Consider the following 25,684-nt stretch of genomic DNA (forward strand, 5'->3'; position numbering starts at 1 on the left):
CTTCTTTATAAAAGGAACAGAACTGTAGTCTCTTCTGATGTTTACGGTATGTTATTTTGCTCTCACAACATTATCTTCTACTTCTGTAATTCCATTTTCTACATTATTTGATATATCACGAGAAACCACGGCCTTCAGTCTGCAAGATCTGAGCAAGGCTGTCAATGGCAGAACGTTCTGCAGATCACTGTTTCATAGGATCACCATAAGTTGGAAACAACTTGACAGCCCATAACAAGTGATACTTTTTTCTTTTTGTATTTTTTCTCTTTTGTCATTCTGGCCTATTGCGTTGTTTACTCGATCTTTTATGATGTCTAAATTATTTACATCATGTGATCTGCTTTGAGTGTAAGCAACAAAGACAAGCAATAAATAAAGTTAAAAACAGTAACATGAAAATGTAGCGTTCAGGAACTTGAATACATTGATCTGTGAAAAACCTGTGAAGAGCCACTACAAACCATATCCATTTCACCTTAGAGAAGGGAGCTCTTCCCCACAGAGCCTGAAAGTTTACTGTAATGTAAATTTTTACTGTAATGTATATTTTTTTATTTATTAAAAAAAATTATATCCTGTCTTTCTCCTCTCATAAGGGTCACCAAGGCCCTTACAGCAACAGGTCTAGGGAAAGAAGCCACAGTGTGGCTGAGAGTCACTGTGGCATTTAGTTAGATCTGGGTTTGAATTCCCACTTTGCCATGGAAGCTTGTTGGGTTACCTTGAGCTAGTCACACACACTCAGCCTAACTCAGTTCAGAGTGTTGTTATGAGGATAAAAATGAGGAGGAAAGAAAAGAATGATGTAAGCTGCTTTGGGTCCCGACTGGATAAAAAGGCAGGGCATAAATGAAGTGAACAAAAGTAGAGTGCTGGTCTAGGACCCAGGTTTGAAGTCTGCTCTGGTTGGTTAGGTAGCTTTGGGGAGATGTTCTCCTGCTATTTTCTCTCAGCCTCAGTTTCCCTCTCAACAATTGGAGCAGTGATCTCTCACGGGACAGTGAAAACAAAATAGACCATCCATCGCCAACTAAAAAGTAACAATTTAATTATAAAAGCGAGGACTTGGAAAAGAGGCCTCCAAATCCAAAACTCTGCTCAGTCATAAACTTACTGGGCATTTTTCATAATAATGAATTGTTTCCAACAGCTAATATACCAAATGAGCAAAATTCCAGTGAAAAAAATACAAGTTGCCCGCTAAGTTGCCCAGTAGAACCAGTTTGGTTCAGATTGTTTTGGGTTGAATGGATGTGATTCTCTGGTGTGAAGTTGTTCCCCTTGCATCAGTTGGGGGGGGGGGCTTCAGTTTACTTCTAGTTGCAAGAGTGCCTTTACTTCATATGATTCTGTATGTTTCAAATTAAATTTTTCTTAGTGTGATTCTCCGATGTGAAGGTTGGTCCTCAACGGGAACAACGGAGATCAGCAGTGAATAGGGGCACCATCTTTGTGGGGGCTATAACATGGTCTCCCAAAGTTCAATCTCCCTGAAATCTCCCTCTCCTAGTCCCCTGCAGGTGTGGTTCATTTTCCTTGCAAAATGCCACCCCCCAGCCACCTAGAAACCCTCCCCCCACCAATTTTCCCCATAGGGAAAATTTTCCCTGTGGAGATTTTTTCCAATGGAGATTGGTGGTGGATAGGGGCACCTTCTTTGGGGAGGCATAACATGGCTCCTCAAAGACCAATCTCCCTGAAACTTGGGTGGTTCTGAGATGAGGGTTAGGAGAGAGTCCCCTGCAAATTTGGAAGTATTAGGTAAGAAAATATTACCTACAGGCCCCCAGATAGCCAGGAACAGCATTTCTCATTGGAAACAATGGCCAAACCTTACCTAATAATCCTGAAGCAGTTTAAATACCCAAAGCCAAAGTGTCAAGCCACTTTGGGATTCAGATTTTCCTGAATGTTTTTCCTGCTTCGGGTAAACCCAAAGCAGGAAACCAGAATATTTTTGGTGCACACCCCTAATACGAAGTACACACAGAAAATGCCCATGCTGACGCAATACACATCTTGTACACTACCCTCCTCCATATTGCACATACATGAAAATAATTCCATACTTTTCATAATGAAGACCACCTGTCCACAAGAAACTTGCATATATAAATAACAGGCATTTTTTTGCATGTGAACACTTCTACAGTGTGCACAAGGAACAAGATTCAAGCTACACACATTTCCCCAAAAAAGTATGTAGGCAAGCTTTGCAGAAAGAGTTAGTGCACTACCCTGTGGACATATATTTTTCACAAACACCACTACACAGCATGAGATTGAACAGCAATCCTTCAGCAAAATGAAACACTTCTTGCAGCAATCCAAATGATCCTTTCTCCTTCCTCCACCCACCCTCTCCAGGCAAGAATGCTTGCCCAGTTCTTTCTCCCCTCCCTCTCTCATAAAAGGCAAAGCAAAACAACAATTAGGTCACAGGCATGCAAAAGAATATTGCAAGCTGGCTAGGGCTGGCCTACCCATGCTTTACCAGGAACATGCTGTGGATGTTTCCAAATCTGGCTCCTCTTTTATGCATACCACTGTCTGATTCCTCAAAACTAAACTAGATCTTAGGTTTCGATGAAAAAAAGTATTCCCTGGGCTAATTTCTTAGAAGACCCGTGGCACCCCGGAAACTAACAAAATTTATTCCAGCATAAATTTTCATGAGTCAAAGCTCATTCTTTCAGATGCATGAAGTGTACATCCATTTGGCTGATGTATTTATATTAACAACAGAAATTGCAGCGGGGGGATATTTAAAAAGATGTGTCAGTTTAAAACAAGAGCCATTCAAAAGAGTAATCACTGCTGTAGATTAACACAGCTACCCATCTGGAATTATTCTCAAACTAATAATGGACACCCCCACCCAAGAGTTGATCTGAGGTAGGACTGGTTTGTGACATTGTGTTACAGTTGAAGATTGGCTCCACATTACTGATGAAGGCTGTCTTGTAGTTGCATGAAATAAATAAAACAAATGTTTTAAAGAGAGCAAATTTCCAAACAAACAACACAATATTTTTTTATTTATTTTATTTTACTTCTACATTTCTCCCCAATGGGGACTCAAAGTGGCTTACATCATTCTCCTCTCCTCCATTTTTCCTCACAACAACCCTGTGAGGTAAGTTAAGGTGAGAGTAAGTGATTGTCCCAAATCTATCTAACAAAACAAGCCTGAACTCAAAGAACAGTTCATATAGTTCTTAAAATAGCCTTTATGGTGCAATCCTAAACAGAGTTACTCCAGTCTAAGCCCACTGATTTCAATGGGCTTAGACTGGCATAACTCTTCTTAGGACTGACCTGTTAGTAAAGGAGCCAAGATACAATTCTACAGTAAACACAGTCTTAAAAGGCTGCAGAACAGTCTGAAGCAAAGCTGAGCAGCTGAGATGTGATTTCTTGTGTACATTCCACAGAGCAAGTATACAGTTTCTGTCCACCAATGCACAGCAATATATACTTTCACAGTAAAGAAGCGTTTCAGGATAAAACGTTTAAGTTCTAAAGTTCTGCGTATCACAATTGCAAAATATATTCGTGTTAGAGAAACTGCCTTGTAATAGATAGGATTTGCAAAAATCCAATATGAATTTAAAATATATTTATTTGTAAAGAGGTGTAGTTCCTCATACTTTATTTACATGCATTTTGATGCAGAGTTACTTTGCATAATAAAGACTGCACTGTCTATTGCCTCGTAAAGTAGAGTACCATAGCCCTCGTCAAAAATAAACACACTCACTAGAATAAAGTTTAAATTCATGACTTCATACTCACAGACATCACCCATCCTTTCACATCAAGGGTTGCCAACCTCCAGGTGGTAACTAGAGATCTCCCAGAAGTACAATTGATCTCCAGGGAACAGAGATCAGTTCCCACGGAGAAAATGACTGCCTTGGAAGGTGGACTCTACCCAGTTAAGGACCCTCCCCTCACCAGGCTCCACCCCCAAAGTCTCCAGGAATTTCTCAACCTGGAACTGGCAACATTTAACTGAGGGAGAGTACCTATTCCCATAAACTTTATCTACAAATGTAAAACAAACCTTTTTAAAAAATGAAATACAGGCACCCTTTGTAGTGTAATTGTTACATCTTGTTTCAATCAGCCTAAAAGCTTATTGCTTGAAGACCAGAGAATTCTTAAACTTCTTTTTCTACTCATCTTTGGAAATAGGGGAACAGAGATACATATATGTATAAAAAAATTACAGGAGAAAACATTCAAATGCACTGCACTGCAGTAAAATATAAACATAATACTGAGACTTTTAGGAGAAGAATCTATTCCCCTGATACGTAACACAATTGTTACACATAATTGCAACAATTGTAACACAATTGTTACTTTATACAGTAGGAGTCCTATAGTAGGACTCCCATATGACCTTAAGAAAATGCTACAGTAATAACAATTACAAGTGTGCTTATGATACATAGAAAATAAATATTAGTAATAAAATACTATGTATATATTGTCCATCCATGTATTAAAATATTTTTTATATGAGAGAATGCAAGGGACTCCAGCTATATATGAAATATTATAAATGACTGATAATGTGTAATTACAGGTATATGACATATTTATAGAATGCATACTCGTTATTGTATTAAGGATTCACAGCTAATAAAGTGATCATTAGTTCCCAGTGCAATGCTATGACAAAATCAACCAATCTAGTAAAGATCTTATGACAAGGGACTAGTGAAGGGTAGTTGATGGAGATATAATACACTTTGCTGCAAATTAATTTCAGTATTCCTATTTTGTGTAATATAAGGTATGAAAGCCCAAACATTATACTTTCTGTATGAGAGAATCATTGTTCCTGAATGTGTATGGGATGCCATACAATTGAGCTTTTTGATGATTCTTCTATTTAATTCGGTGTTTCCTGGAAACCAGGACACTGCTGGAACTCTATGGATTCCACCTATTTCCTCTATCATGGCTCCCCCACTAGGATTAACTCCACATGCTAAGAGTTTGTTCAGTTTAAAATTCACCCAAGACTCCAGTTTAAAATTCACCCTTTTTGACTCCTGAAAAGGCTATGATTACTCTTTGGTAAGATATGCATTTTGTCTAGCTACTACTACTGGCTGTGACAGAGAAGCCTGGTTTTGCTCTCAGAAGTAATAATGCTAACAATGTAGATATTGTTTGATATTTGGCGGAAAAAAATAAGAACCAGAAGAACACTAGGTAATTAGATGTAAAGGAAGACAAGATTTGTGTATATTTAATAGTTGTATAAACAGGAATTGTGGCACGTGCATCTTTTATCCTTACAGATGAAGGCATTTTGTCTTCCTTTGTATCTAGTCACCTTAAATGTGATGTAATGGATAAAAAGCTGGTCTTGGGGAAATTGCTGTTTCCTCATGAGGCTTTTTGGCTAGTCTTGGGCTATGCTGAAAAGTGACATCTCAAAAGACTGCTGAGAGGACAAAATAGGATAATGATATGTTTGCTGCTCTCAGCACCTTGGAGGAAGTCTAGAATATGAATGAATACTTTTTAGAGAATTTGGGAAACAAGGATTATTGCCACTAGCAAAGGGTTCTGTATCTCCAAATAAATCCGAGCAGCAATTTTGTGCTTATTATTTTATAATCCTGGAATTTACATTTTGTTTCCCTAAATAAACATTTGTTATTTTAAGATGACTTGCTTTCACTTCAGTTATAGTAAAGCCTTTGAACCTTATATGCACAATAATACAAACAAAAATAAAATATTCCTGAGAGGAAATTATGAAGTTGAAAAAAAACTATGAGATTTCTGATTGGTTCAAAGCTGTGTGACTCCTTAAAGGCCTATGGTTTTTTATTTTTGAATTATTTTGAATATATAAAATAAAATGTGTGCAGAATGATAGCAGCTATACTAATACCAAGGTGAAACTCAGTAAGAACAGATTGCTTACTTGTAAGTGTCGTTCTTCAAATGGTCACCTGTGCATTCACAATATATCAGTCTTAGTATTGCTTATGCTCTGTTTCAACATTCTTCAAATCTGTACTGGATTTTTGCTGGCTTTAAATCTTGCAAATTTGCATTTATATACCCTATTACATTCTCTTAAAATTGACTGTACTAACTCACACAGTGCAATCTACCTTGAGTCTCAGTGAGAAAAGTGGACTATAATAAAATTTAAAATAAAATATAAAAATATAAAATAAAATATAAAATAAAATGGCTTTTGGCCTGTGCATAACTTCAATTTGGAAACTTCTCGTGTTTAGTCATGAGAATCCTTCCCCTTCAGAGATGCTGCTTAGATAGGTGGGCCATGTGAATGCACTGATAATCACTCAAAGAATAACAGCTCTAAGTTACTGGGCTGGACTAGATGACCCTAGAGGTCCATTCCAACCCTATGATTCTAAGTACTTGCTTTTCCTATTTTATGGCTCTGTGCATCACAAAGACTAGCATGCTGATATTGGCACAGATACTTCAGAAAAACAGGGAGTGGAGGCCTGCTCTACCAAAGGATGTATCTGTTCTAGACCTAATGTTTAGGGCACAGTGACTCACAAAGGTTGAGGGCTGAGTCCAGGTGGCTGCTTGGCAGAGCCCTGGAAGTGGGATCCCTCTAGTGAAGGCTGAGGATGTACCCCCAGCTCTGGTAAATGAGCTTGTTGTCTCTCTGGAAATGGCTTATGGAAATATTATTTACAAAATTTATACCCCGCCTTTTTGCATTCATAAGGGCCTCTAATGTGGCTAATAACGTAAAAACCGTTGAAAACAACAAAAATAATTAAAACAATTAAAACCAGAGCTAAGATATACATAAAAACAACAGTTAAACAGTGGACAGGAAAGAGAATCACTGAGGGAACACCAAATGAAATAAAAAGGCTTCACCTATAGGCAGAAGATCATAACAGAAGGAGATAGACAAGTCTCCCTGGGAAGAGAGCCAGAGTTGTAGTGCTATGACCAAGAAGCCATTTCCCACATTGCTACCTGCCTAATATCAGGAGGCAAGGGCATCCAAAGCAAGGACTCAGAAGATGATTTCAGTAGCTGGATAGATTCATGGGCCATCACATAGCACAATATGATAATCTGAGATATCCACTGGCCAAAGCTTTCTAGGGCGTGAGTAGCAAGGCACTCCTGCCAGCCAAAAATTGCACAGCTTGCTCTGTATTTGAGAAAGATGATTGGGGGTGAGGGATAGGGAGAAAAAGCTCCTGATTGAAGTGGAAATCTGATACCACTTTTGGGAGAAAAGAAGTGTCTGAATGGAGGCTGTCTGGGTTAGCTGTCATACTTTGATAGTGCTGCTCAAAGAACCAAGATCAGGAAACATATTCCCAGTTTTTTTCCAAGGATATTAAAAAATGAGATTAAAAATTTGGGAAATCTGGGAAATCACCTCTCCCAACCCTCCTATTAATTTTTTTTCTTTTAAAGGAATGAAACACTTTTAAAGATAAAAGATTTATTCCAACTATATAGCCTGAAAGTCATTGAAAATGCATAGCATGGAAGTATGAAAGCTCCTCCCCCACACACACATTTTGGTATCAGATATACTTGATATACTCATAAAAAAACTAAGATACGTATCCTTTAAAATTCCATAAATGTGCCAATTATATAATTTTACATGCTAGCTAAGTTCTACATGATACATTTCATGTTTCTAAAACATCAAAATGGTTTTCGGTTTGATAGGAATTTAAATATTGCATATATTTAGACTTGTTGCCAAATTTCTATTTTCGAGGAGTGGGGGGACCTGTGACTTCCAACTTTCTGGAAATGTCATATCTCTAGTTCCACTCTTACTTGGCAAAGGAATTCCAAAAAGTAGATGACTGCTCCTTCACCCCATAGCTTTTACACAGTAAAGACTCACAGAAATCTATCCATCTTGTCCTCCGTGCTATTTAAACCACTGGGAAGTCCTGACAAAGTGCCTAGACAGGATAATGGGATGCATGAGAACCAATAAACTGATGTTCAATCCATACAAGATTGGGGTACTGTTAGTCAATGAAAAAAACTACTCAAGATTTTAGGAGTCAGCCTTTACTGGAAGGGGTTGCTCTCCCTCCTGAAGGAGCAGGTTTGTAGCATGGAGGTGTTGCTGGATCCTGGGCTACAAAAGCAGGTTCAGGTTCAGGTTCATGCAGAGACTTTTGTCAGCTTCCATTGATATGCCAGCTACAGTGGTTCCCCAAAAGCATGAACTTGGCTATAGTGATCCATGCTCTGATCATATTGAGGCTTGATTATAATAAAGTTCTCAGTGGTGCTGCCTTGAAAAGTGTTTGAAACTTCAACTGGTCCCAAATGAGCCAGCTTGGATATAGGGATCATATCTCTCCTGTGTAGAAAAATCTACATTGGATACTTAGGCACAATTCAAAGTGTTGGGCCTTACTTTTAAAGGCCACTGTCTGTTTATTTACTTCATTTATAGCCCACCTTCCTTTCTGAGAGTCAAGGTAGACACAGGGCTGGTATATTCCTACCTCCTTCTATATTGTCCAGCCCACCATTTGAGATCCTCTTCTCAAGCTCTGCTCTCTGTGCTCACACCTACAAAGGTGAGGTGTGTGGCAACCAGAGGGCTTCTTGGTGGGGTCACATCACCTTTGGGAGGCTTGCCTTACTTTCCTTTAGGTGTCAGGCACAAACAGTTCTTTTTAGCTAGACATTTAAATAAGGGTATCCATCTTTTTAAACTATTTAATGGTCTGCTCTGAGCCTGAGTACTGTTTTATCAGTATCATTTTAGACTGTTCTGTTTATTTTATGCTGCATTTATGCCTTGGCGTGTTTTTATTGAACTGTTTTATTGACTTAACACTTTTATTTACTTGTTGGAATTATTTTATTATTTTAATCATGAGTTGCTGTTCTAACTAAAATAGTGGTTGGGCAACTACCGAATATCTTTGTATTAGTGGTTGAGAAGCAGAGCTCACAGCCAAATAAACCTTAAGAGATTAGTGTACCAATCCTAGAAACTGGATATGAAGAAGATATTCCAGAATGGAAGTCACTAGACAAGTAGATGGATTCCATCTACACTGTGAAACACAAGTATTTCCATTTGCACTCAAAGGATCACCTAGCAGATGACTTTGTTGAGCAGAACCTCTTTGAAAATTTCCAGAAGTGATTGGTTGGCTGAATCCTCTAGACCACTGGATGCAGGGTGTCTGGGTGAAGCATCATGCCATGGGGTTGAAACATTATCTGGCACCTTGTACATGTAAGCATAGTAAGCATAGTGAATGTGGGACAGTTTCAGGACTGTTGTGAACCATGGTTGGCATAGTCTGCTCAGGATGCAATGCATGCAGTCCATTTGCTCAGGATGCAATGCATGCAGTCCACACAGTATCAAGAGTCATCATTTACAGGCATCTGGGGCATGATAATTTCCTTTGTCACTGGTTAGGATCCTTATGCTGTGTCTTCCCACATCCCCCTTGTCACGGAGATAATCAGGAAGATAGTTACTGCATGCATTGCATACTACATACACTAAGACTCATCTGTAACTCATTACAAACTGACTATATATACAAGGTACTACTACTTTTATAAAATTTAGAACAAATGGAGGCAGGACAACCTCTGAGAGAAAACATCTCACAGAGAAGGTTTTCCGATCGATGCTACCACTTCAGTGGAAAGAGAACAAAATGGGAAGGTGCAACTCCTCCCCTTGGGCACATCCAGTCAAAGCTACATCTCTGAGGAGAGAGGATTTTTCTCACCTAAATTCTTGCGCTACTAGTGTCCAAAGCAAAGTTATGCACAAGCATAAATGCACATGTGATGCACAGGCATCATAAACTATAAAAATTATTTCTTAAGCATTAAAAGCTATCCCAAAACTGGTCTAGACTGTGAGAATAAAAATCAGCCTTGTTTTTGCAGCATACCTTTCTGGGAACTTCCATTTTCAACTAGAGAGAGAAGCACTAATAGAGAAGAGCAGCTGAAAAGTGGAAATCTAGGAAAGGTATATGCTACAACTGCTCTGGGGACCTCTAATTACTTGTTTACTAATACAAACAATCTTTTGCATAAGTTGCTCATGTGGAAAAATATTTGTGAGTATGACAGTCATAATCAGCAGAGCAGCAGTATTTCAGAATGTATATAAACTTAGAAAATATATATACTTGCTAGGTAAATAGGTGATTTTTCAGAGTTTTTATTGGCTGGGATTAGGGAGAAACTGAGGGAAGTTTACTTTTCACATTCCAGAGCAAGTATTTTGGTTCTACCTTTGTTTGGATTTTTGTAAAGTCTATTATCTTATCACCTAGTTGCTATATATTTTGGTATTGGTGACTATGTTGTTCCAAGTAGAAGATGGTATATACAAAATCCACTGAAGTGACAGCAAGGAAGAACCAGTTTAGAAGACGAATTCCTCCAGATTAATCAAGCTATGTTTGAAATTCTGTATCATGGAACCACTAGGATCTAGGAAGTTATTTTGAAGGCTACTTGGTATAGATGAGAAATTCCAGAAATTCCATTCTTTCCCCTTCCGTCTCACAAATATTTGCACTTATGCTAGTAGAATGGGAGACCTCCTGTACTTAACAGATGCCCCTGTCTTGCAAAGTTTGCTACGTATTTTTTTTTTAAACTATGTATTTCTATAATAAATGAGGCACAATGAGAGTATAACATGAACCTCCTGGAATGAACAATAAAGCAAAATAAGTTTTACTCTGCCACTTTGTCTTGCCTCAAGCAAGGCCAAGTCTGCAGCTCAGCTACAAATACAGTTAGTTCCCCAAAACCCTGTGTTCTCAGCGGAAGAAAGCAGAACCTAGTGAAGCCTAGTGAGGACTCTCTTTCAAAGAGGATATATCCAGGGCTTCATGGACAGAAAGATTGCTGTTACTGGTCTGCTATTACTAGTATGACTTTAATGGGTTTTTAAAAAAATATATTAATTCTATGCTAGGCAATTTCTAGACATCACGCTGTGAACAGACATAATGGAGCAGGAGGCAATGCCCGCCTACCACCTTCACCCAGCTGGGAACAGGCATGGAGCTGGCAGCAATGCCACCCCTTCATCGGACTGGGATCAGCTGCAGAGCAGGCGGCAATGCCCAGCTCCCCTTCACCCAGCCAGGATCAGAAGTGCAGCAAGAAGCAATGCCCACCCCCATTCAACCTGCCAGAAAGGTGCAGAGCAGGAGGCAACGCCCATCCCTTCTTCACCCAGCCAGGATCAGCAGCAGAGCAGTGGCAATGCCCACCCCTGCTTCACCCAGCCATGATCAGGCATGGAGCAGCTGGCAATGCCTGCCCCCCTTCACCCAGCCGGGACCATGCACGGAGCAGGCAATAATACGTCCCCGTTCACCCGGCCAGGATCTGGCACGGAGCAGGCAGCAATACCCATCCCCTCCTTCACATGGCCGGCACACGGCAGAATCAGGGTGGATTTGATTTAAATCACAGTTTAAATCACAGCTTAAAACACAGTTTAAATCATTAGTCAGTATGACTCAATCATAGCTTTTCTACATAAAGGCTCATTCTTGCAGATTACTATAACCTATATAATTGTAACCCAGATGAAGAATTCATTTTTAGAACAGTAACTTCTCAGATTAGTTTTGCAGATGTATCAGGAAACTAACGATTGATTTGGTTATTTACCATGTGAAATAGATAATTATGAAATCATTGAGAGGTTAACTCTAGTTCAATAGGTTAGTAATTCATATTTGGACAACTTTTCTGCTGTACTTTAATTAGGGTTGCCAGGCCTCCTCAACCGCCCAGCAGGGGGATTGAGGCCTGGCACTCACCTTTCCGTTGTGGGGTGGTGGGTGCACGTGCGCTCCCACAAGCGTGATCATGTCACTTCTGGGAAGTGACATCATCACGCGGCACCCCACACACACCTGGAGCATGCCCATGCTCCGCAGGAGCTTGGATCGGGGCCGCTGCGGAGGGCAGGAGTGCCTCTGCAGCGGCCCAAAATGGGCCCAATCTGTGCCAAAACAGGCTCATTTTGGGCCCGTTTTGGTGTGGATCGGGCCTGTTTTGGACCGCTGCAGAGAGCAGGAGCACTCCTGCCCTCCGCAGTGACCCAAAATGGACCTGATCCGTGCCAAAACAGGCCCCAAACGAGCCCATTTTGGCACGGATCAGGCCCATTTTGAGCCGTTGCGGAGCACATGAGCGCTCCTGCCCTCCGCAGTGCTGAAAACGGGCCCATTTGGGTATGGATCAGGCCTGTTTTGAGCTGCTGCAGAATGCAGGAGCACTCCCGCGCTCAGCAGCGGCCCCGATCCGGGCCAAACTGGGGCGATCCAGGTGGCTGCTGTGCACGGGAGCGCGCACAGAAGGTGCGCACCCCCCCCCGGCCGACCAGGTAAGTGGGGGCAGGGTGTGAGGGGTGGGGGCGGGGGCGGGGGATCCCCTGCCCCCACCGCGAGTATGGTATCCCTAACTTTAATGGAAGGAGATAATAATAATATTAACCATTTATTTAACTAAAACAATAACATTATATAGTGTATGTATTCTTGTATTTGCGTAAACATCCATGTTTGTTAACTAATGTGGTTAAAACCAAACTGGGTCTCTTTTATGGCCTACTGCCATTATAGGTTGTCTCTTCAAGGGAGAGAATAATATGATAAACAACAGGTTACACTCACAAAGATCTCAAGACTTCTGGAATATTCTTCTAAAAAAGTTTCACTTTCATTTGTGCTGTTTGCCCCTCCCTCCTCACATTTCGTTCTTAACATCTCCATATTCATATCTGTTCCACCCCAAACAATCTTTTATTCATTGTTCTTGAAACTTAACACTTAAAGATGTGAGAGGTTGATACTGTGATATACACTGTGAACACAGATTTGCAGAGGAACAATAGGACTGAGGTCTCTTTCTCAACTCTATATATTTATTTTAAAACATTTTTGCTGTTAAGAAGTCCATCAAGTGCTTTTAGACCTGCAAGACTGGTTAGGCAACATGCACCATCTCTATGTGGCTTCTTGAAAAGAAACAGCTCTCATATTCAAATTCAGTCTATTTCTCATTCCATGAAGCTTCCTTCTGACATGTATGTAAGAACACACTCAGCCAAAGGACAGAACAGTTATTTTTCAAGCAGTTCCCACTGATGTTCATGTCACAGGGCACTGATCCACCCCAAACAGACCACACCCCAAGTCTGAAAAAAAATTATAAACTCCATAGCAATTGTTTTCATGGCTCACTTGCCACAAAAGGTGTTGACATAGTGGCATCAAGCCTGTTGGGCAGGATGGCCTGTTCACATTGACTGACTCACCAGCTTGAAAAAAATAATGCAGTCAGCTGTACAGCATAATACAGTACAGCCTAATATACATTCCTATCAATATATCTAAATTTCAATGTGGCCCCATCTGTAGATACTTGAATCTGGAAAATGGAGCCATGAACAGATAAAACATACCTTTTTACAAACCTAAGAAAAGCCCCAGGTATGCAGAAAAATATGAGATCTAAAAAAAAAAAAAAAGATGACTGGGTGGGTTAAAATCTCCACAAAAACAATAAAAGCACTTGTAGTTTTAAGAAACAGATGCCTTCAGAGGCCACTTCTAACTAACTGCAACAGTACTCCCAGCCTTGGTTTCTGTCAGTAAAAGGCAGGAGAAGCAGAGTCCTTTTCACGGCTGTTTTGGCCTTTGAGGGAGGACTCATTGGGGCCAGTCCTGGTAGCAACCACTGGCAGGCCCAACTGCATATTAGTGTTCAACAGCCAGTATGGTATTGTGGTTAGAGTTTCAGACTAGGATCTGGGAGACCCAAGTTTGAATCCCTACTCTGCCATGAAAGTTCACTGGGTAACCTTGGCCAATCACTCCCAGTCTAACCCACTTCACCAGGTTCTTGTGAGGATAAAATGGAGGAGAGGAAAATAATGTTAGTTGTTCTCCCATTGTGGGAAAAGATGGGGTAAGAATGAAATAAATAATAAATATAGCTGAAAATGGGGGGGGGGGGGTAAAAAGTAGGTTGGTTGGTGGATAGGCAAGAAAGAAGCTGAGAAAGCTGAGGATATGGGGGGTATTAGGAGGAGGACCAGAAGAAATAGCATGGGGAGCAGGATTTGGGAAAATAAGGTGCCCCCCACAAGTCCTTGAGGGTTTGGAATTGTGCAACTGGGCCAATGTTTTCCCAAGGAAATTATGCCAGGGGGAAGGAAGGAGGCAAAGATGAAGAGAAGTGGGAGCAGCTTTCTGAGCCCGTTTGGGCTCTCTCTCTCTTTTTTTATGCAAGCCATTCCCCAAAGCTGCTGTGTGTCTGTGTGAGCCTGAGTTGGCTCCATGGAGAACTTGTGAAGGAGTGACACTCAGTCAAGATTTCTTCTCTGTGTATCTGCCTGATAAAAGGAACATGGTTGCAGGAAGGGAACTAAACCCCACAATTACACATTTCCCTGAAGAGTATTCATTCCAGAGCTCCTATTAGTCCTGCCACAGTCCACCCTGCAATGAGAGGGGCTTGGTTTATTTTGTTCTCTCCACAGGTGTGTTATGGGCATGAGTGATAGCAGTGTGACATCCAAAAGGGAAGTCAGCATTCACATGTACAGGTCAGCTACTTCCATATATGATTGTCACAAGCAGGGCTGGTGTGCCCATTGAGGCCGGGCCGGCAGCCGCCTCGAGCGCTAAGGCGCCGAGGGTGTGCCGGAGGGGGCACCAGGGGTGGGGGCACGCACCACGGAGCTCAATTGCCCTGTGCTGCCGCGCCCGGCACACAGCTGCGGGCCAGATGCAGCAGGTGGCCGGGGCAGCACACGGAGCAACTGAGCCGGAGGGAGGATGCAGGTGCGTCGCCCCAGCCACCTGCTGCGCCTAGTCTGCAGCTGCTGCACCCGGCCAGCAGCGTACCTGGCCCGCAGCTGCTGCGCCCGGCCAGGAGCGCATGCTGGTGGCGGCAGCATGGGGCAGCTGAGCAGGCAGCCCCCACTCAGTTGCTCTGTGCTGCCACTACCACCACTGCCGGCACACAGCTGTGGGCCAGGCGCGGCAGGCGGCTGAGGTGACATGGGGCAACTGAACGGGAGGGCTGGGTGGCCACCCATGCGCTGCTCTACCCCACGTGATGACGTCACACGCAGTGACATCATCATGCAGTTCAGGTGCACGTGCACACAAAGCGCGCACGCACCAACACCCCTAAAGCTGCCTCAGGTGTCAGAAATGCTGGCACCGGCCCTGGTCACAAGTTCATCATCCACATGTTGTTCCATGCATGGTGGGTTGCAGTAGGGATGCTATGGATTCTGGTGCAATTACTATGTTCTCCGCTCATTTGCACTGTGTCTTTTTGGTACATATTTTCCCTCTCCACTGGCATAATCTATACAAATGCTGTAATATGTTGCTTCTAAAAAACACTTGAAACTATGAGTGCTCTATCTGTATCTGTCTTTGCTGGAATAATTATTTTACAAAAGGATGATGGGAAATATTATCTATACTTTTTAGCATCATTTATTTCTGATTCAACAGCAAAAATTTATGTATCCAGATATTACATCTACTTGAGTGAACATTGTCCTTAATCACACAGCTTTTTCCTGTGTTTGAAATTTAAAATTTTCATTTCTAACAATCAAGAAAGGATCTTTCTCACTCTCCTCTCAACTCCAGGAATGGAGGAGGGGGGGGGGGAAATCGTTTCAGTAGCTCATCAGCCACATCCCTTCAATTTTACATTTCATTTATATCATCTGTTAAGAATTTATTCGTATTTTCTTTAACTCAATGTATTAATGTATTTTGCTTGAGTCAAATTTTATAAAGCAACCAATGGCAATGAATAGCAGTCTGTTCCTTTGACCTAGAACTTTATCGAGACAATCAATTACCAACCCATTCCAACCATAGTTCAGACTTTACAACAGAGGTCCAAAAGAGTCTCAAAATTCATAGTGCAAAGGCAATATTATGGTATAGTTCACACAAAATATATATGGGTAACCCTACTATGGTGAGACAGTGGGGAACCTTACTGCTCAGGAATAATGTCTGCTGTCCATTATGTATAAAAACTGAAGAGATATATGCTTCAGCTTGTGAGAAGGAGATAGTGCAAGACATTCCCACATCAGCAGAGCATCAGAACATAGTAGTTTTGCCACTTAAAAAATAAGTTACATGAGTTCTCAGCAACAACATATTGCCTTGTAAATGCTGGATACCATGGCCTGTATCCAACCACACATTCTGAAGACTTAAGAGTTTTCTTTAAGATTTAAGTGATTTCAGCAGCAATTCCTGCTGATTCTCCCTCCCACTGCAGACCATCACCTCTTCAGCCTCTTATGCTGTTCCTAAGAATCCACTGACCTCCTAAGCAATAAAATTTCAGAAAGCTAAATAAACTGCAAAGAAGGGGGGGGATCATCAGAAACCACTCCCCACCCCCGGGCAAAACTTCCTTCCTTCAAAACTGCACTGAAGATCCCAATACCAATATATCTCATCGTAGAGATCACTGTGCATCAACCAATGTAACCAGTGGGAAAACCAAGAATTGAAATATTTGTATTTACTGAAGCCATATATGCAAGCTTTTAACCACATACTGCAATTCTATTGTCTTCCAGCTGACACTACATGAAAACCTTTACTACACAACTTAACTGAAGTCTCTGATGTGTCTCCCTTCAACCAAGCATGAAATGAAGAAACCCTCTTATCACATTACAGAGTTATAGAAATCTAACATCAGAAATCAATACAGGGATAAGATCTTTAGTGACCAGAGTAACAACTATGTCTGTTTACAGCTGACAGCTTTTCAGACACCTACAAGCAATACTTTGAAACTACAACTGCCGGATGGCATACATTTTCATGCTTTACATCCCACGATAGTCTGATGAAATCATTTTTGTTGATTCCATAGTTCTACAAGGGACATTCTGAAAACAAATCCAGGCACATTGGCCAATGTAGCTGCTTTAATTAGCACAATGCACATTTTAATATGTGAATACTGTGGGTACTTATTGAATACTCTTCCTCTCCCCCACTTGAAGCACTTTAATAATAACAACAACAACATTCAATTTATATACCGCCCTTCAAGATGACTTAACACCCACTCAGAGCAGTTTACAAAGTATGTTATTATTATCCCCACAACAAAACACCCTGTGAGGTGGGTGGGGCTGAGAGAGCTCCTAGAAACTGTGCTGACCCAAGGCCACCCAGCTGGCTTTAAGAGAAGGAGTGAGGAATCAAACCCGGTTATCCAGATTAGAGTCCTGTGCACTTAACCACTACACCAAACTGGCTTTTGTATCCCACTTTTCCCCAAAGGAACTCAGGATAGTTCATATGGGATTATCTTTTTTTCTTACAACGAACTCACTGGATCCTTGCTAATACTATGTCTTTGTAAACTTATATTCATTTACCCAGTGACATTGTTTATGGAAATATTTTTGACACTGTGTTCATCATCATATGACATTGTTTATGGAAATATCCTTGACACTGTATGGAAATGCCTGCCCTTGTCCTTGCCACTGATTGTACTAATCTCACACTGTGTAATCTGCCTTGAGTCTCAGTGAGAAAAGCAGAATATAAATGACATAAATAAATAAATAAAATAAACTACAAAAGCTGGGATATATATAAGTTTTGGTTTCTCATATCATAGCCCGTATACCTGGCAGCTCTCAATAAATGAGGATAATTGGAATACCTTAATGGGATAGGATAGTAGCAGTTATAGCACAGCTACAGATGTCCTCCCACAAGCTACAAGCTTTAAAAGTACGTATGCATGTGTGTGTGTGTGTGTATACACTCACACACAAGCTTGTTTTTTCTTAGTGAGAGTTTCCTGATGAGAGGCCACAGATACGATGTCTTGGCACACACAGTAACCTCATCACCTCGAGCTCCCCTTGGGACTACTGGCAAAGTCTGCCAGAAGTCTCCAGCCAGCAACACAGTGACTCCCCCCATCACTCTCTCATTGCCCCTGACATCTTTGAGGGTTATGCTCACTGCCTCAAAACTCTCCTTGTGCACCATGGTGCTCTCATCCTAAACAATGAGCTTACAGTTCCGCAGCACTTGGGCCATGTTGCTTTGTTCTGAGATACTGAACAGGGTGTTTCTGCGTGGATGAGGTTAAGAGGCAGCTTGAAGGTAGTGAAGGACCATCTGCCATGCCTGAGTGAGCTTGACCTGCCAGGGAAATGAGCGCCTCTCTACTTGTCTTCCGCGACTGATTTGCTCATAGAGAGACTCTGCCACTCTGTGCACCTCAGGGTGATCTTGCTGGTACTTGGCCACTGCTGCTCAGTGTACCGCAGGAGTACAATGTGCATATTTTTTTGCCGCATCTCTGTTGCTTCCTCCTTTTAGTGTTGGTGTATCCTGCACGATGTCTGCCAGGAGGCTTCTTGGCGGCAGTAAGAGGAGATGGCTGCGAGAGGTATGACGTGGAGTTCGACTGTGGGAGTGGTGGTGTGGTGGGCACTTTGGGAGGTTCATGTGAGAGGTTCACATTGAAATGGCCCCCAGAAAGGTCATGCACCATCTCCCCATAAACATCTAAAAACTCAGTTGCCATACCGACTTACATAAATCTGTCGATTTATTTTGTGCTCTACACTGGCGGGGGTGCGAGGAGAGTTGGTAACGGATAAGACTAGCCCTGGAAGAAGAAGATCCGAAACGGGAATTGTAAATGGAAGCTTTAGCCCGTCGGCTAGCGTGGTCCTTTTTATTCCATCTATGAACTTATGGACTGGTTCTCTCCAACCCTTCCTCTACCGCACTCTCCACCTCCAGTTGAGCCCATCATTGTATGGTTGTGAATAATTAACTTCGGCGACAGACCTCTGTATTGTATTTATTGCACCTACAGAACTTTTGTATCTTGTTTACACACTATTTCACTTTTGCACTTTATTATAAATTATTATATAATTACTTTTCATTGCTGTGGCGTCCTCCGGTTTTTGTTGCATGCTTACTTGCCTCCGGGGGCTTCCCTTTTGGCTTTTGATGGAGGGAAGCCTAGGCAAGGCACTATGTCCCTCCAGAAAACATGCCATGGTGGGAAGCCAAGGCTGGGAGCAGGATGGGAGCAGGTGGCAATGCACACCACCCACCTTAATCCAGCTGGTATTAGGAGCAGAACAGGTGGAATTTCCCTTCCTACCTTAACACAGCTGTTATTAGGAGCAGAGCAGATGGCAATGCCACCCCTCCTTCACCCAACTGGGATCAGGAGAGGAGCAGGTGACAATGCCCCCCTGCCTTAACCCAGCTGGTATTAGGAGCAGAGCAGGGGGCAATGCCCACCCCCCCTTAGCCCAGCTGGTATTAGGAGTGGAGCAGGTGGCAAAGCCCTCCCCTGCCTTAACCCAGCTGCTATTAGTGGCGGAGCACGTGGCAATGCCCACCCCCCACCATCACCCATTTAGGATCAGGAGTGGAGCAGGTGCCAATGCCCACCCCCCACCTTAATCCAGCTGGTATTAGTGGCTGAGAAGGTGGCACTGCCCACCCTCCGCCATCACCCATTTGGGATCAGAAGTGGAGCAAGTGGCAATGCCCACCTCATGCCTTCACCTGGCTGGGATAAGGAGCAGAGCAGATGGCAATGCCTGCCTTCTTCAACCTACCGGAATAAGCCACTAAGCAGGCAGCAATGCCCACCCTGTCTTCACCCTGCAAGAGTCAGGAGCCAAGCATGCAGCAATGCCTGCCCTCTTCAACCTACTGGAATAAGCCACTGAGCAAGCAGCAATGCCCACCCTGTCTTCACCCTGCCAGAGTCAGGAGCCAAGCATGCAGCAATGCCTGCCCGCCCCCAGTCAACCTGCCTGAATCAGGAGCAGAGCAGGTGGCAATACCCGTACCCCATTCACCCAGCTGAGATCAGGAGCAGAGCAGGTAGTAAAGCCCTCCACCACCTGTCAGGATCAGGTGCGGAGCAGGAGGCAATGCCTGTTCCTCTCTTCACCCAGCAGGGAGCAAGTGGCAATGCCCACCCCCCTTCATCCAGCTGGGATCAGGCTCGGAGCATGCGGTAATGCCTGCCCCTTTCACCCAGCCATAGTCAGGCGCAGAACAGGAGGTAATGCTTCTCTTTTTACCCAGCATGTATCACGCATGGAGCAGGTAGGAAAGCCCACCACCCCTTCACATGACCAAGATCAGGTAGATCAGGCATGGAGTAGATGACAATGCCCACCCCCCTTCTTCACCAGCTGGAATTGGTGACGGAGGATGAGAGAATGCCTGCCCGCCCGCCCTCCCCTTCCTAGAGCCTGTTGTATTTTCCCCTCACAACAGGCTTTGTTGCTAGTAGTATATTATAAAAGACATACATAAATAAATCCTAACCAACATTTAAAATGCATCTTCACCGCTTGGAAAAAGTCTTAATTTCACACCATAAGAAAGCTACAAAATTACAAGCAAGACCATAATGCCAATATGCAAATTATAACTCCATCAAACAGTGCAGAACGAAGTCACTAAGGAGATTAAAGAGCAAACATGTTGAGGCTATGCCTGCTGATACAGCCCTGCTTGCTTTTAGCAAAAATCCCCACCCATCTCATCATCATTACCACCACCACTCCATCTAAAAGTAAACTTCATGCTCCTATGCCTAGCAGAGATGCAGCAAATGAGGTAACTTACAGGAGACAGGGAGTTCTACATACACAGAGAACTTCTTTCTTCGATTGAAAAATACCTAGTTTTCAAAGAGAAAAAAGCAACAACAAGGCTTGACAAGCACTGAGCATGTTCATTGCCCTTCAGAAGCCATGAGACTCACTTGGGTGGAGAGAAATTGAGCTACTTGAACCCTAACAGTATTTTATATTCTGGAGGAAACAATTAGGGTTGGAGGTGTGCATCATGAACAGACATACTGGTTTATTAAGGTTGGCACTGTTCATTCTGACTAGCTCTAGTTCTCCAGGATCTCAGGCAGAGGTCTTTCATATCATCTGCTACCTGACGCTTTTAACTGCAGAAACTGGGGACTGAATGTGGGAGCTTCTGTGTGAAAAGCAGATGTTTTACTGAATCACAGGCCACCTGATGAGGCAGGTCCTAATTCCCATACCTTCTGTCCCCTAACTCCACTCCAGGATGCTAAAATATACACTTCTAAGGACTCATCCCTGTGAGGCTAAAAGAAGAAGGAATTAATTAGAATAGAAAATATCAGCCATTCCAAAGACTCTTGAACTATGAAGACCACAAAGTCACTTACAATGTACTTAAATGACAGGAGGGTGAAATTTGAGTTGGAGATATATCCCCCAATTTCCTTATCCAACCACTCCTATACACCATGAAAGGGAGAGAAAGAAACAACCTCTTTCTTATACTATATCACTCAGGTTCAGGACCAGAGCAGCTTCCTAACCTGAACCTCAGAAGTCTGCACTGTAGGGTAATTGTGCTATTGTACCAGACTAGTGATGAGGTTCAGTACCAGGTAAACAAGAAACACCTCAGCTAAGTCCACCTAGCAGCCTCACACTATTGAACTAAAAGTCAAGAATTCCTCACCTGTAGCCCATTCCCTACAATTCTTGTTTTCCATAGCCATCTTTAAAGTTGAGGACACACCAACAGTAGAACTTGCTTATGTCATTTTACAGGTGAGGTAGTGACAATTTTTCAAGGCCTGACAGAAGTACCAAATGATCACATAGTACAGTGGTACTGGACTACAGTCTGGGAGACCAGAAATCAAATCCTCGTTCTCCCATGATGATCACTGTGTGACTTTGAGCTGGTCACTCTCGTTCAGCCCAGGTTACCCTCCCCCCAAGGTTGTTTCGAGGATAAAATGGGGGAGGAGGGAGAGAATTATGTATTGTCTCCTGAGAGAAATGGTGGGATAAATAAATACAATCTTTGTTTGCATGAATATAGTATATTGGGCAATTGAATCCTTGCAATCATGACTTCTCTGTTTAAACTAGGCAAAAGTAATTGCTCCAGTAGGATCATTGTCATCCCAAGGATATTTTTGTAACAGATAAAAGAAGCAAAATGTACATTCCTAAATCATAAGGTTTGTGAATCTTAGAAGCAGTGCACAGCACAGACTGTTCTCACAATCTTCTCAATTATGCATTATAACATTTAATTTCATGTCCTGCTAAGTTTAACAATGGTTTGATAGAAACAGCACAAAATTAGTCAATTGTTCCAGGTCATCAAACAAACGGGGGAAACACCTGATCCCATCTCATGCTCTCATAAGTACATCCAGTGTCACCATATTTACTCTCCTAGAAAATAGCTTTATTCTCTACCTCCACTGTAAGCACAGTATTCTATAGGATAGCCATTTCATTATCATCCAAATAAGCAGTGAAAACCAATGCATTGGTTTGGAACTCCATCCATTATCCAAAATCTTCAGAGCATTTATCATGCACAGTATTATTTTACCCATTCACAGATACACAGTCCCATACTTTACGGTTTCTTCTACTATATACAATTATTGTAAAATACTTTCCAAATAGTAAATCCCTACACAAACAATGGCTGTAGACACACGCACCGTAACTGCAATGTGGTTACAGGCCTCTTTGTCCTTTGTTTTACTGATTTTGTCTAGATCTATGCAAACTTTTTTTAAAATATATATATTTTTATTTCAATTACAGATCTATGCAAACTTTACATTTTTTGAGACAGCCTATCCAAAAATTATCTTATTCTCAACTCAGTGTGAGCCCCTCCAGGCAACGATCCAACTACTGATGCAATATCCTGTGAGTTTCACGCATGCTTCAGTCTCAATGAAGCCCATGGAACTACGCCTTACAATCCTATATACATTCACTTTAGAGTGCTCCACTGAACTCAAGAGTGACTGCATAGGATCACACTGGAAAATACAGGGTTAAATATTAAAATCTCACTGATTTCCTCATTTAAGTGCACTCGCCTTTCTACAGAGTGCACTGTAATAACATTACACCATATTCCAACCTAGTAAATATTTGCATGTGGGGGCAATCATGTCACCCACCTCAAAGGTGTAAGACCAATCTCTCGTACCTCCTAAAATACAGAAAGATCCTCTTTTGCTGTGAAGTAATTATTTATCAATGTAAACCCATTCCCCAAATATACATACAGATTAAAATATTTTCATCTGAACCCAAACACCAGAATATATGAAGTAATTACAAGCCAACAAACTCCAAGAGTCAGCATGCAGTGATCAACATAAGACACTAGAGAAAAAAATCTCTTGACTACGTTCAGCAAAACGGATCATTATGAAAATGCCTAACCAAAGGCCACAAATTCCTTCTCTCTTTTCTCCCTCTCTCGCGCACATACACGAATCAATGTATGCCTGCTACAGCGCAGCCCCTCGCTCTGCACCGCCCAAATCCCTGCTCTTTGATTTCCCAGGACAAAATCCCGCAACAAGCAATACCAGTGCCGGAAAAAGGGCCCCGGGGGTGGACGGGCTGTGGGCTGAGACCCAAGGCCACACGCAAGGCCACTGCCGCGAGCTGTCCGAGGATGCGCTTGCTCTTTCCCCGCTCGCCTTGCTCCTTCCCCAGCTCTCAAATGCAGACTACCCCGCTCCCTCTTTCCCCCTCGCCGCTCACTGGGGCAGGGGAGAGGAAGGGAGGCTCGCCAGCAGGCACCTGTTCGGGCACACGCGCCGGAGGGTCGCTTCTTACCCGTGCAACTCCCATGCTAAGTGGCGTCGGGTGTGGGAGAGGGATGCTTCCTCCTTCACCATGGCAACAGGGCCCTCCATTCCCGGCGGTAGGGCCGGAAGGCAGCCCTCGCCTCTCCTCCCCGCGTCCCCATATGCCAGGACAGGAGCATTTCTTGCTGCCGCGCGGGAGACGAGGCGGCCTCTGCCCGCCCAGAAAGAACAGGGAGGAATCTGCCGCCAGCCCCGCCTGCCTCCGCGCTCATGCCAGGGGCACACGGACACTCCTCACCCGCAGCGAGAAAGGGCAGCCACCCTCCCTTAATCCCCCCTGGAATCGCCGCCGCCTCTCAGCCCCCACCCCGACCCGGACACGTCATCGTGGCTGCCCTTCCCGCTCACCCCTTTGCCGCCGCCTCCGACGCCGCCGCCACCGGGCTAGGGCCACCACCAACGCCTCCATCGCGGGGCTCGCCGGCCCCCCAATTCTCCAATACCGCCTCCGCCCGAGCCAGGGCCGCCTCCGCCCGCCGGGCCGCCCACTGCGTCAGCTTCGTAAGCCCCGCTACGCACCCAGCGGTATCCATGGCGACAGGGAGGTCTTCAAGCGCCCTCTGGTGTCGGGAACTGAGGCCTGGCGGGGAGATCCTGCAAAAGTCTATGCTGGGTAGCTTGTGTGGGCATGGGGAGGGGTGTTGAAATTGGGCCCTTGGAAAATATACAGGGAGAGGTACAAAGGAAGGTAGTCTTCACCTTAAAACTGGGCGTTTCTAGGCACAGGTCTGCCCGGAAGCCGTGCCATCTACCCTGGAAGCAAATCCTGCTCTTTAATCCTACATGCTGAGACAGCTCCGGTTATTCAGAGGCCAGGAGAATGCGTTCTGCACGTGCTTAGAGACGTTTCCAGATTCTCCAGAGGTTATTTCTGATACGCAAAACGGATGTCACAACTCAAACTGAGCCCTGTTCTGCCTTGTATGCCAAAGAAAATTGAAGGGAAGTTAAAGCGTGGAAGATTTGTGTAGTCTTTTCTCCCCTGGAAGAGCAAAAAGTAATCAGGGGGCACAAGGAGTGCATTGAACAACCCTTTGCTGTTGTTAAATTACACATTGCATGTGGCAAGAGGTTTTTCCAAGTTTGCATGGAAATTATCTAGATTAGATACCAGATTTCATCAGTTGCTTCTCTGAAATGAAAGGAGTAGCTACATTCTACTTCAAAGTACTGTGCAGAGAACACCTGTGGATTCAAAAGGCCTGCTTCTGACACCAACTTCCATTGCCCTACAAGCCACTCCCATAACCGATTATGCCTTAGATGTGTAATACACATGCAGGAAATCTTTATTCTATCCCATAATAAGATTATATCCATTTTTATAATAGTGATATTATTCTGTTACATTGTCGAAATATCTTCTCCCTCTGTAGCTGACAGGATAATTTCAACGTGCTGCACAGTATTGGGCACTCTGTGAATATTTTAAGCCAGTAATTTTCTGTAGCCAGCAGACAGCTGTACGCATTGCATGAGTGCTCATTTGTCCATCAGCACTTTCACTGAAAAGGCCCACAAAAACTTCAAGGTTTCAAAAGAGCTAGTGGAGCATGATCATAATCTTAGGGTCAACAACTGAACTCCTCTGGGCCAAATAGAGCCACTAGAAGATATGCCAGCTAGCCCTCAAGTTGCCAGAAAAGAGGTATCCATTGCAAATTGCTTGCTGTTCACTTTAGAGGTAGGTTTGAGGCACTGGCTTCTCCATCTCTTCTCAGATTGATCCTTCAGGGAAATCTAGTTGCTGACCTTAACTATACATATAAAAATATCCCTCTATTTTGCCTTCTATCCAAAGCTCTAAATAAATTGATGTTACCCTTTTGTAAAAAAAAAATAGCTGTGGCTAACACAAAGCAGA

General features: G+C 43.1%; 1 protein-coding gene across 1 annotated transcript in view; it reads right to left on the reverse strand.

The window, feature by feature from the left end:
* Window positions 1-23,914, reverse strand: part of DAGLA (diacylglycerol lipase alpha) — a 188,927-nt gene extending 165,013 nt beyond the window's left edge. Inside the window, exon 1 of the mRNA XM_054972259.1 lies at window positions 23,789-23,914. The gene's annotated coding sequence lies outside the window, so the exon portion shown is untranslated. The remainder of the gene's footprint in view (window positions 1-23,788) is intronic.
* Window positions 23,915-25,684: the final 1,770 nt, after the last annotated feature.

Source organism: Eublepharis macularius, chromosome 2, assembly GCF_028583425.1.
Source record: "Eublepharis macularius isolate TG4126 chromosome 2, MPM_Emac_v1.0, whole genome shotgun sequence".
NCBI lineage: Eukaryota > Metazoa > Chordata > Lepidosauria > Squamata > Eublepharidae > Eublepharis > Eublepharis macularius.